This window comes from Oryctolagus cuniculus, chromosome X (assembly GCF_964237555.1).
Source record: "Oryctolagus cuniculus chromosome X, mOryCun1.1, whole genome shotgun sequence".
NCBI lineage: Eukaryota > Metazoa > Chordata > Mammalia > Lagomorpha > Leporidae > Oryctolagus > Oryctolagus cuniculus.
This window is the reverse complement of record NC_091453.1, coordinates 45,385,243-45,399,099: the sequence shown is the minus strand read 5'-3', so window position 1 is coordinate 45,399,099 and position 13,857 is coordinate 45,385,243. Positions and strand designations below refer to the sequence as shown.

The following is a 13,857-nucleotide window of genomic DNA, read 5'->3' as shown; positions in this document are numbered from 1 at the left end:
ATATGGGCGCTGTTTTCTAGTTCTGGTTGCTCCTCTTCCAGTCCAGCTCTCTGCTGTGGCCTGGGAGGGCAGTGGAGAATGGCCCAAGTGGTCGGGCCCCTGCACCTGCGTGGGAGACCAGGAAGAAGCACCAGGCTCCTGGCTTCAGATCGGCATAGCGCCGGCTGTAGCAGCCATTTGGGGAGTGAACCAATGTAAGGAAGACCTTTCTTTCTGTCTCTCTCTCTCTCACTGTCTATAACTTTACCTGTCCAAAAAAAAAAAAAAAAAGCACAGTAAAAAGGATGGTGTTTGGAAGACTGAATATGCCCATGTAAAATAGTAAAATTATATTATACAATAATTAATTCAAGATGGATTAAAGATTTCCATCTAAAACCTGAAATTATAAGATTCCTAAAACAAACCATAAGTAAAGCTTCCATAACGTACAAGGTTAGGTAGTTGATTTGAGAGCTTTCCTTTTTCTTAATATAGATACTACAGCCACAAAATCTTCACTAAGTACTCTTTTACCCAAATCTCATAGATTTGTTATGATATGTTTTCATTTTAATTCATCTCAAGGTATTTTCTGATTTCCCTTTTTATTTCTTATTTGGCCCATTTTTTAAAGAATGTATTCTTAAATCTCCATGTAATAGTTGAGTCCACTTTTTTCTTGCTATTGGTTTCTAATTTCATTGTATTCTGATCAGAGAACATATCTTGTATTATTATTTTCAAAATTTTTATCACTTTCATTGCATTTGAAAATCAAAGCACTGACAGACAGAAGGTGAGAACTTACATCTGCTGCTTCACTCTCTAGATGCCCATAACAGCCAGGGCAGAGCCAGGCAAAAGCCAGGAGCCAGGAATTCAATCCAGGTCTCCCACGTGGGTGTCAGAGACTTGACCATCTGAGGCATTTCCTGCTGCCTCCAGGAAGCTGGAATGGAAGCAGAGCCAAGACTCAAATTTAGGCACTCCAATAAGGCATGCAGGTGTCCCAAGTGGTATCTTAACCACTGAACCAAATACTTCCTGCAGTATTACTTGAATTATATAAAATTTATTGAGGGACCAGTGTTGTGGTGCAATGGGTTAAGCCGCCATCTGCAATGCTGGCATCCTAATACGGGTGCCAGTTTGAGTCTTGGCTGCTCCACTTTTGATTCAGCTCCCTGCTAACGTGCCCGGGAAAGCAGTGGAAGGTGGCCTAAGTGCTTGGGTGTGGAGACCTTGAAGAAGCTCCTGGCTCCTGGCTTTGGTCCGGCCCAGCTCTGGCTGTTGTGGTCATTTGGGGAGTGAACCAGTGGATGAAAGATCTCTTTCTCTCTCCTTCTCTCTCTCTGTAGCCCCGATTTTCAAATAAATAAATAAATCTTTAGTAAAATAAAATTTATTGAAATTTGGTTTATGGCCCAGCATATGGTCTATTCTGAAGAATGTTCCATATGCACATGAGAAGTGTATTGTATTGTTGAGTAGAAAGCTTATATATCTGTCTGGGTGGTTTATGCTATTGTCCAAATCTTCTATCTTCTTAACAATTTTCTTGTCTAGTTCTATTCTTACTGTAGTAGGGTAGAATTTTCTATTTCTTTTTTCATATCCATATGTTTTTACTTCATACATATTGGTGATTTATTGATAGGCTCATATATGTTTACACTGGTTATATTTTCTTTTTTTAAAAGATTTATTTATTTATTTGAAAGGCAGAATTATGCAGAGCGAGAGAGAGGTCTTCCATCTGCTGGTTCACTCCCCAATTGGCCGCAATGGCTGGAGCTGTGCCGATCCGAAGCCAGGAGCCAGGAGCTTCTTCCGGGTCTCCCACGTGGGTACAGGGGCCCAAGGACTTGGGCCATCTTCTACTGCTTTCCCAGGCCATAGCAGAGAGCTGGATTGGAAGTGGAGCAGCCAGGTCTCGAACCGGTGCCCATATGGGATGCTGGTGCATATCAGGCCAGGGCGTTAACCCACTGCACCACAGCACTGGCCCCTACACTGGTTATATTTTCTTAAGGAATTGACTTGTTTGTCAGTAAACGTCCTTGCTTACCTCTAGTAATATTTTAAAAAAGTCTATTTTGGCTGGCCCCACGGCTCAATAGGCTAATCCTCCGCCTGCAGCGCCAGCACACCGGGTTCTAGTCCCGGTCGGGGCGCCGGATTCTGTCCCAGTTGCTCCTCTTCCAGTCCAGCTCTCTGCTGTGGCCCGGGAAGGCAGTGGAGGGTGGCCCAAGTGTTTGGGCCCTGCACCTGCATGGGAGACCAGGAGAGGTACCTGGCTCCTGGCTTCGGATCAGCTCGGTGTGCCGGCCGCAGTGCGCCGGCCGCGGCGGCCATTGTGGGGTGAACCAATGGCAAAGGAAGACCTTTCTCTCTGTCTCTGTCTCTCACTGTCCACTCTGCATGTCCAAAAAAAAAAGTCTATTTTGTCTTAATACAGTAGCACCATTCTAGTTTCCTTCTGGTGTTCTTTGCATGAAGTATCTGGTTCCATACTCATACTTTCAAAATATATGTGTTTTTGAATCTAAAGTGTGTTTAATCAAATAGATCATTGGAAAAAAAATCTGATGTGACCATTTCTGACTGTTGATTGTTTTGTTTAGTTCACATACACATTCTATTTAATTTATATTTGCATATATTAATTATTCACAGTGTAATAATCTTACACATGTATACAATGTGCAGTGATCAAATAAGGTAATAAAGCATTCCCATCTCCTTAAACATTTATTGTTTCAATGCGTTGTGAATCTTTAAACACCTCTCTAGTTCTTTCTAAAATATATAATAAGTTCTTATAAGTTATAGTCATTCTGTGCTGGAGGATATTAGAATGTATTCCTTCTATACGACTATATTTTATCAGACTGTACTCATTATGCAGTCTTCCCCTATTTTTTCCCTCCACCCTTTCCAACTTCTAGTGTCCATTATCTATTCTCTACTTTTATGAAATAAGTTTTTCTAGTTCTTACATATGAGCAAGAAAATGTGGTATTTGTCTTTCAGTGCATGGTTTATTTCATTATAATGTCCTCCAATTCCAATCTGCATTTCCTCAAGTGAAAGAACTTCATTATTTTTACAGCTGAATAATATTACATTGTGTTATATCTCATATTTTCTTTATCCATCTGTCAAAGTATATCTCGGTTGATTCTATACCTTTGATATTTTGAATAATACCATAATAAATGTGAGAGTGCAAGTATCTCTTTTATATATTTAACACATTTATATTTGACATTAGTATTGATATAGCTTATGATCTGTATTTATTTGAATTTCAAACTTATATCATGAATTATTTTCCTAATCACTGAGATTCCTTAGACTCATTCTTTTGAATTCATTTTAAGGCATTCTGTCAGTTTCCTTTGAGGGGAGGAAGGGTTGATGCTGCAGATTTATTATGTTTCTTTGACATTGTCATGTGTTGTTGCTTTTTCATGTGTCTTGTGTTCCTTTCTTGATGTTTGTGCACCTAGTGTAACAATAGCTTCTCTGATTTTACAGAGTAGTTTTGTTAGGGAAAGACTTTTTCCTAAAGATGAGTCATCAGATGGGAGAGGGAGTGGGAGATGGGAGGGTTGCGGGTGGGAGGGAAGTTATGGGGGGGGGGAAAGCCATTGTAATCCATAAGCTGTGCTTTGGAAACTTATATTTATTAAAGAAAAGTTAAAAAAAAAAAGCCAGCGGGAATCTAAAAAAAATAAAAAAAAGATGAGTCATCAGTTGTTGGTTGAGCAAGGTACCTCAGCTTTGGTTATGAATGGGCAACAAGGTGTAATCTCTGTATGAATTCTTCAGCTATGATCAATATCAGAAGGATCTGTGTGTGTCTCAATGGTTTAAGCTGTTAAGTGTTTGGAGGTTGTAGTGTGATTTTTGCAGTGGATAAGGGCTGCCAAGAATGTATGACTTTAGAACCCCAAGCTGTCAAGTTGATCAGCTATCCGTCTTTTAAAAAAATGGTATCTGGGTCATACTTTCCTGTCACATTGCAAGTTTCCTAATTATTTTGGTTGAACTGAATGTACATTTCAGTTAATACATTGTAGTGATTCTGGATACTGTTTATCCATTACCCCTGAGAGTTTTTTTTTTTAATTTGGTTAGTTAGTGAAGTCTGTTCTTCACTCTCACAATGTGAAGCCTCTGATATTTCTGATGAAGGAGATTCGGTGTTTTCAAAGAAGGATTACCTGAAAGGCAAAACAAGATAGAAAAACCCATACCCGAGGCGAGGGGAGAGTGAGAGCAAGAGCGAGAGCGAGAGCGAGAGCGAGAGCGAGAGCGAGAGCGAGAGCGAGAAAATGAGAATGAATATCTTTCATTTGCTGGTTCACTCTCCAAGTGCTTGTAACAGCCAGGGCTGGGCCAGGCTAAAGGCAGGTGGACCCTGGAATTCTATCCAGGTCTCCCCAGTTCTCTATTGCACTTGCCCAAGACTTAGCTGGGAGAACGATGGAAAAAAATGCTCCTTCCAGGAAGAAATTCCTCAGGAAGCTGTGGGACAGGGTGCTTAGTATTCTTTTTTTCATGATTTATTCATTTTATTTGAAAGGCAGAGTTATAGAGAGGCACAGGCAGTGAGAGGGAGAGAGAGAGAGGTCTTCCATCCGCTGGATCACTCCCCAGATGTCCGCAACAGCCAGAGCTGCACTGATCCGAAGCCAGGAGCCAGGAGCTTCTTCCAGGTCTCCTGTGTGGGTGCAGGGTCCCAAGGACTTGGACCATCTTCTACTGCTTTCCCAGGCCATAGCAGAGAGCTGGATCGGAAGTGGAGCAGCTGGTGCCCATATGGGATGCTGGCACTGCAGGTGGTGGCTTTACCTGCTATGCCACAGCGCCATCCCTGCCTGTGACTAGATTTCTTGATTACAGCAGTCCAGAGTGGAGTTCCTGTCTTGCTGAGCTGGGAGGGGACAGAAGGGGTCATTCTGGGCTCAAATGTTACAGACTCTCACTTTCCTAATGAATTTTTATGAATAGAAGTTTCTCAACTTGCTGCTTTCTCCTAGGACCATTTACAGAGGTGTCAATAGTTGTTTTAAAAAAGTTTCACCAGTTTCACTGGGGATCAGGTCATTGGAGCTTCTCATGCTGCTGTCCTGGAAGTCGATCTTCAATCTTAGGTCATACTTTTAAAAGTTATTAGTTCCTTACGGATCTTTAGCCCATTCTGAAGTGTCTAGTAGGACTCTTGCACCATCTTTTTTTATGTTTTAACAACAAAATTGAGTGCACCTTACAACACAGAATAAAACTTAAAAAAACAGAATATAACTCTTCCAGTTAGTAGTCTGTACCAACAATTGGTTTCATATTATTTGTAAGTGCTAAGAATTCAGGTATTTAGATGCCTAGCCTTGTGCCATTTCTACTTGAATATGATCATTAAGAGCAATGCATGACTCTGAATTCACAAAATCTCTCACCTATATATTAACTCGTGTAATCGCCACAGTAAGCCTGGAAGGGAGTCTGAACAGTATGCTCTTGTTTCCATTCATAGATGAGGAAACTGCAATTCAAATCTCCAACAAAGAGGAAAACTATCTCACACGGTTATCTGGCTCAAACATCTTCTCTCTCTACTACTGGACTTCAACTGATGTACCCAAATTAAAGCGCACTCAAAACCTTGAAACTAAGAGTCTTGCATCTTACTAACAATGCAAACATTAATTTCGGAAGCATAAAGTGAACTAGGAAACTTGATACTTGGGGAAAGATTTTCAAATCTTATTCCCTCTCCTGACCTTGCCACTTCTTTCTAGAAAATACTTTAGGGGCTGGCACTGTGGCTTAGCAGGTAAAGCTGCCCCCTGCAGTGCCGGCATCCCATATGGGCACTGGTTCAAGACCCTGCTGCTCAACTTTTGATCCAGAGCTCTGCTATGGCCTGGGAAAGCAGCAGAAGATGGCCCAAGTCCTTGGGCCCCTGCAGCCTCGTGGGAGACCTGGAAGAAGCTCCTGGCTCCTGGCTTCGGATTGGCACAGCTCCAATGACTATTGTTCAGCCACAAAAAAGAAAATTTGAAGCAAAATGCATGGAACTGGAATCATGTTAAATGAAATGAAGCCAGACCCAGAAGATAAATACCACATGACCTTGCCGCTTCTAACCTGATGCTTGCTGCTTCTTTCTTTCCATCCTCCCCTGTGCTTGACCTTTCAGGTTTTTCCATGTCTTCTATGGTCCATAACAGTAGCGTCCATGAGGCAATTGCAGCAGTAGAAGGCAGAAAATATGCTCTGGGGTTCTTGATGATCCCTATCAGAGTCACCTCCCTGACCCCAAGCCCCTTATCTAGCTCCAGAATCCAAATATTAAAGCGTACTGTAGTCAGCAAAAAAAAAATTCCTTGAGACTCAGCACATTTTCTTTGAAATGGCTAGGCAAATACAACTGTGCAAATACATTATGAAGGAAGAGAATAGCCCGAACCTGATCAGTTCCAGTTCAATGAATTGCGTGATACCTGCCCACATTGGGGAAGAGAATCTGCTTTACTTGGTCTATAGATTTAAATGCTAATCTAACGTAGAAACACTCTCACAGACATACTAAGGAAAAATGTTTAACCAAATATGTAAGCATCCTATTACCTATTCAAGTTGACTCATAAAATTTATGATCAGAAGTCTACACTTCTTTTTTTTTTTTTGACAGGCAGAGTTAGACAGTGAGAGAGAGAGAGACAGAGAGAAAGGTCTTCCTTCCGTTGGTTCATCCCGCAAATGGCCGCTACGGCCAGTGTGCTGCGCCGATCCGAAGCCAGGAGCCAGGTGCTTCCTCCTGGTCTCCCATGCGGGTGCAGGGCCCAAGCACTTGGGCCATCCTCCACTGCCTTCCCGGGCCATAGCAGAGAGCTGGACTGGAAGAGGAGCAACCGGGACAGAATCCGGCGCCCTGACCGGGACTAGAACCCAGGGTGCTGGAGCCATAGGCTGAGGATTAGCTAACTGAGCCGCGCCAGAAGTCTATACTTGATAACCATGCATATCTCCTTAAACCACATGTAATCTGAAAATATAGAGAACAAAAAGGTCATAATTCCACCTAACAATTATCCTGCACACAATCAAAAATGAACTAACCCCTTCTATAGAAGAAGAGGTAAAGTCTTTGAATAATGTTTATTCTTCTCTTTAGTATCCTATAACTCAAATGCTATGATGTAAACTTACCCAAGAAAATACGGTGTAAATTATTCAATGCTTTATTATTATGATAAGTCAATAATAAGTCTTCTGTTATATGATAAGGGATTAACAGATAAAACAAAGACAGCTGTTTATATACAGCAAATAATACATTTATTACTCAAATTTATAAATATACACACAAACACAAATATATTCATAACAACATATGAAGGAATACTCAAAACAATTACAGTCCTTATTTCTATATCTGGTCATGTCATAGGTGGTATTTGCAACTATCTTATTCAGCTACCCATTCTGTATTCCCTTTACCTTCATCAGACTGTCATGGTTCATTACCTAATGGAGTTCCCCAAAATACCATGCCCATTCCTGAAGATTATGACCCATTAGCAGTCCTGCATAGATTGGATTTTTATCATTTTTACTGATTTTAATCACAGAGCATGATGATAATAAGAGATACCCTAAGAGATATCATGTATTCTAGACACCCTTATCCTTATCTTCATTATAGAGTGAACAGCAACCTGATTTTCGCATACTAGTCCATATAAATCACCCCAGACAGTACAATACTCTCTTCCTTGCTTGTTGACTTGGAGACATAAGGAGTTCAAAGTGACTGAATGGCAATTTTAATTTTTAGTCCAATATAATCATCATTATGTCCCCTAATGGAAACATTTCACTCTAGGAAGCAGAGAGTAAGGCCATGACTACAGGAATAAAGTTTCCTATGGATCACTAAAGGTAATAGTGAGTGGTTCCACTCCTCTTTCTACTCCTTGAAACCTGGCCCCTGAATCATGATCATGGGAGAAACACTGGCTGCTGATTCTGAGCATATGTAGTTCTGTACCTTTGAAAGTATTGCCACTCATTGTAACTGAGTCCTCAAATGGCCATTCCAGTATTCTATGACCTATTTGCTTCAGGACGGTGGGAAACATGGTGAGATCCATGATATTTCGTGAGTATGGGGCCACTACCTCACTTACTTGCTGTGAAGGGAGTTCCTTGATCAGTATTGATCAGTATTAATGCTATGCAGAGTACCATGATGGCAGATAAGACATTATCTAAGTGCACAGATGATAGCTTTGGCAGAAGCATTGCAAGCAGAAAGACAAATCTGGTTACATAGTGTCTAATCTAATAAGTACAAATTATTGCCCCTTACATGATAGAAGTTGTTCAATGTAATCAACCTGGCTTACCGGTAGCTCCAGGAAATGATGCTATCTCAGGTATTCATACTTTGTCTTTGCTGCTGGCAGATTGGGTACTCAGAGGTGGCTGTACATAGGTCAGCCTTGGGGAGTGGAAAGACATGTTGTTAAGCCCATACATTAACACCACCTGCTATCATGGCCATTTTGGTCATGAACACACTGGGCAATAACAAGAGTGGCTTAGAAGAGGCTGACTAGAGGCCGGCGCCGCGGCTCACTAGGCTAATCCTCCGCCTAGTGGCGCCGGCACACCGGGTTCTAGTCCCGGTTGGGGCGCCGGATTCTGTCCCGGTTGCCCCTCTTCCAGGCCAGCTCTCTGCTGTGGCCAGGGAGTGCAGTGGAGGATGGCCCAGGTGCTTGGGCCCTGCACCCCATGGGAGACCAGGAAAAGCACCTGGCTCCTGGCTCCTGCCATAGGATCAGCTGGCCGCGGCGGCCATTGGAGGGTGAACCAACGGCAAAGGAAGACCTTTCTCTCTGTCTCTCTCTCTCACTGTCCACTCTGCCTGTCCAAAAAAAAAAAAAAAAAAAAAAGGCTGACTAGTATCCACACTATGAATCATCTTACCCACTTGATGAACTGTTTTATGGGACACAATGTGAGTATCTTCGCATTTATTTCCCATTTAGAGATGTCTATCCATTTACCTCTTTGCCACATTTACACGTTATTAATTTCTGAAGTATGTCCCTTCCAAGTCCCTGATTATTCAATGAAATCATTGCTATGGCACATGAACGAATACATTATCATACATCTAGCAATTTCTCTTTCCAGGCAAATTGAACAACCAGGTACAATACTCAAATTTATGCCAAATGGCAGGATTTCCCCTCACCATTGTTGTCCCTGAGAAGGACTATATTGCTCCATCTATCCACTTCTAACATACAGAATCACAGAATTATATAGAACAATGTGTAAACCAGGCCTAAGTCCTCTCTTTTTCCTCCAGTTGATCATAGGATACTACCCATGGGTCACAGCTGCAGCCTGGGAGAGAGAAGGTAATGTAGCAGGAGTAGGAACCATAGACATTTGGGTTACTTCTTCATACAACTTGTGTCTTCAGGATCTTTATGCCCAATAATGCATATACTTCTTTCATTATGTGATGGAATACGGCCAGGTACATCCAACTTTGTGGCTTTGTGTCAGATAACATCCAGTTCATGTTGGGCAACTAAGCTCACATGGCAACATGATTGGCCCAGGATTAAGTATTCAGTTTCTAAGGCCTGGTAGCCAACCAAGAGCAGTTTATCATAGAGAGTAGTTATCTACAGATGAGACAGCAGGGTCTTATCCCTGAATTGTAAATGCCTATACTGTGTTTTACTCCTAGGGACCCGCCAAAGGCTCCAAACAACATCATTGTTTGTCACTGACATATCAAGCGCCAATGGATCTGCTGGCCCATGTGGCAGAGCAGCTTTCAGAGGCCTGATGCTGTTGCAGAGCTGTCTCCTGCTCTAGGCACAACACAAAATAAGCAGCATTTTGGGGTCTCACTAAGTGGGTCAAAGTAACAGCAGTATGTTGTCTCCCAAATCTAAAGAGGACCACTATGCACTGCACTTCTTGGTTGTAAGGCAGACCAGATTTAGCAACTTATCCTTTAACTTAGAAGGGATATTTTGATACACTGAACAGCCTCGGACTCCTAGAAATTTCACTGAGGCAGGAGGCCTTTGCATTTTTGCTTGGATTTATTTCCTACCATCTGGCATACCAAAGGCCTTATCAGTAAGTCTATTGTACTGGACACTTTTTGTTCAGTTGGTCCAATCAACATAATGTCATCAATATAATGGACCAATATGATAATTTTAATTTTTTTTCAATTTTTATTTACTTTAAAGGCAGACTGATACAGATAAGGGCACACACGTGCATACACATGCACACACATGCACACACACAGATCCTCCAACTGCTGGTTCATTCTCTAAATGCCCATAATAGCCAGGGCTGGGCCAGGGTGAAGTCAGGAGTCTGGAACTCCACATATGGGCGGCAGGAACCCAAGCACTTGAGCCATCACCTGATACCTCTTGGGGTGTGCATTACTAGGAAGCTGGATCTGGAGCAGAGACAGGACTTGAAACCAGGCAATCTGATATAGCATGCAGGTGTTCTAACCACTGCACCCACAACATCTACCCAAAGCATGATACCTTATATCAATATCCTTGTGAACAAAATTATGAGCTGGGCCTGGAGATTTGGTATATGCCAGAGGTAGGACAGTGAGGGTATATTGCTGGCATTTTCCAGGTGAAAGTAAAATGGTGGGCCTTATTGAAAGGCTGTATAAAAAGTGATTTGCCTGATCAATAGTTACCTATCAGATACTAGAGGCTGTATTGATTTGCTTCAGCAATGAAACCACATTTGGCACAGTAGATACAATTTGAGTCACCATCTGGAGTTCCCCAGAATTTTTGTTTGGTTCTTTTTATGCTTTCTATTTCTTTGTTGAGCATCTAATTTTGGTCATGTATTATTCTCCTGGTTTCATCTAGCTGTCTACATGTGTTGTCTTGCAGCTTGCTGAGTTTCTGAAAGATAATTTTGAATTGTCAGGCAGTTAATAGATACCTATTTCTGGAAAGTTGTTTACTTGTGCTTCATTCTGTTCTTTGGTGGCAGCATGTTCCCTGTGGTATTCATTATCCTTGGGGCTATGTGTTGGTGTCTGTGCATCTGAAGTAGATGCCTATAACAATTTTTATTGGCTTTGCAGACAAAGCCTTCCTCAGTCAAACTATCCAGAAAATCTGGGTAGGCTCCCTGGTAAGGTCTGTGGATGGGTCTGTTGAGCTTGGGTTTTCTTGGGTGAACTTGGATCTTGGGTACATGGTGATTGGTCTTGTCTGGGATCCACTGGGGTGGACCTATCAACAGGCTACAAGGGTGTGGAGCTGAATCCTGGGCCTGTGGGGGTCAGGTTTGAGTTTGGGCCCATGGGGGCTAAGCTGGTTATGGGGGTGGGCCTTGAGTCTAAGTCCGTGGGGGCTGGCCTGGCACTGTCCTGGATCCAGGGAAATCAATTTATATCCTGAGTCTAGTAGGGGGCAGGCACGGCCCTAAGGTGGGATGGTCTATGAGGTCTGGCCAGGCACTTGAAGTTTGAACTCTGGGACAGCTGGAGTGGGCCTTGATCCTGAGTCCACCGAACTTTTAGGTTTCAGAGACTAGCCTGAAGCTTGGGGGAAGCCTAGAGACTGAGTTTATTGGCAAGTCTGAAACCTGGGCCCATGGATACTGGTCTAGGGCCTGGGTCAGTGTAGGTTGATCCGAAGCTGAGAGCTGCAGGTGCTTTCCTGGAGACTATGTCCATGGATGCTGGCCACAAGGACTAATTTGGAGGCTGAGTTTTTTGAAAGGAACCTGGGTTCTGCAACTACTGGGGATAGCCTGGAGTCTTTGTCCATTGGAACATGGGGCTGTGGGGATTAGCCTGGAGCTGAGGTCTTCAGGTATGGTCTGGCACTGGAGTATGCTTAGAAGTATGCTTGTGGGTACTGGCCTGGATTCTGGGACCAGCCTGTCGCTGAAGTGGGCCTGAATTCTGGTGCCAAGGAGGCTATCCTAGAGCTTGAAAATGCTGGTCTGGTCTGGGGCTTGGGAAAGACCCGGATATTGAATTAACAGGGGCTGGCCTGCAGTGGAGTGAACATGAAAATTGGGGCCACAGGGCCTGGCCTAGAGTCTGGAGCCACAATTGCTAGCCTGGCAATAGGGCATTCCTGGAAGCTGGGTTTGTATGTGTTTACCTGGAGCTTGGGGCCATAGAGGCCAGTCTAGCACTGGGGTCAGTCTAGAGCACTGGGCAGGCCTAGAGCCTGAGTCAACAGGGGCTGGCCCAGGAGCCACGGGGGCTACATTGGTGCTGAGTTTCATTGACACAGACCTGGTTCTGGGGTCTAGGGCAAAGTTAAGTGTTCATTCTTCATGCTCACTCAGAGGAAAAATGGCTTCATTTACGGAAAAAAGCTTAGATTATAAATTTTATTCACAGGACAGCTCCAGAACGTACTTAATGACAACTAACTCATGCTTTATGATTAATATTAATTCAATTTTTAAAATTTAAAAATACAAATCTTGAACGTATTTGATTTTGGAGAAAATACCATCTTTTGCAAAATCAAGAAAGACATACTATTTTATTCATAGAAAAAATTCTAAGATAAAAACATTCAAAAATAAAAGAAAATAAAAGCACCTATAAAACACCTACTTTATAACGTTAGAACACTGGGTCTGAATGCCCAGGCCTGATGAAACTGGGCGCAGGTAGATAATGTAAAGGCTGGTGTAATGTTTATTGCTCAGGAAAGCCTTGCTAGACTCTAAAGACAGCACACTGTAAGAGCCTTTCTGCAGCCCCCTACCCACTCCCCATCCCGACCTTATGAGGGCCCACGTGGTGCTCTGCACCTCCCCCAACAAGCAGCTTAAGAAAGGACTCTGCCTACTGCTCAAACAGAATGAAGCCTGGTTTCAAATCTCCTGCCTGCCCTCTGAAAAGGCTCAACCCCCACTCTCTCTTTACCCCCCATTGTGTCCCCCCTAAGATAAAGTCAGAAAGTCTTCTCTACTTTTTTTTTTGACAGGCAGAGTGGACAGTGAGAGAGAGAGAGGCAGAGAGAAAGGTCTTCCTTTGCCGTTGGTTCACCCTCCAATGGCCACCGCGGCCGGCGCACCGCGCTGATCCAAAGGCAGGAGCCAGGTACTTATCCTGGCCTCCCATGGGGTGCAGGGCCCAAGCACTTGGGCCATCCTCCACTGCACTCCCTGGCCACAGCAGAGAGCTGGCCTGGAAGAGGGGCAACCGGGACAGAATCCGGCGCCCCAACCGGGACTAGAACCCAGTGTGCCAGCACCACAAGGCGGAGGATTAGCCTAGTGAGCCGCGGCGCTGGCCAAGTCTTCTCTACTTTAACTAGACACCTTCTCTCCTTCTTTGAACCATAAAATCGTAAAACCTAGCATATAAGGTCTTCGACCACTGAACTTCAGACACATTAAATCACAACATGCATTTTAAAAAAAAATCTTGAAGGTATGTTTAAGAAGCATTTGTGTAGGCTTGAGAAATTTCTCCAAGTATGCTTTGTGACTACTTTTCATCAGAATAATCTGGGGTACTGATTCAAAAACTAAGATGCATGGGTCATAGTCCATGCCAACTAAATCATACCTCTCAGAGTGAGGACTGGGAGTGGGTATTATTAATAAGTACAGCAGGACAGTGAATCTCAAAATTGACTATACATCAGTATCATTTGCAAGTCCTGTTAAAACTGATTGTTGGACTCTACCCTAGAGTTCTCTGATTCAGTAAGTCTGAAGTGCAGTCTGAGAATTATGCATTTCTAACAGATTTCTTGGTGATACTTATGCTGGTGTCCAGAGGACCCCCTCACACAC

General features: G+C 43.1%; 1 protein-coding gene across 3 annotated transcripts in view; it reads right to left on the bottom strand.

Moving 5' to 3' along the window:
- The window catches only part of ZC3H12B (zinc finger CCCH-type containing 12B), a 468,637-nt gene that overhangs the window by 35,989 nt on the left and 418,791 nt on the right, over positions 1–13,857 (bottom strand). For 2 of the 3 annotated variants that reach the window (XM_070066354.1, XM_051827742.2), the window contains one exon: positions 791–931. The exons of the other annotated variant lie outside the window; for it this stretch is intronic. The gene's annotated coding sequence lies outside the window, so the exon portion shown is untranslated. The remainder of the gene's footprint in view (positions 1–790; positions 932–13,857) is intronic. 3 annotated transcript variants of the gene reach the window in all.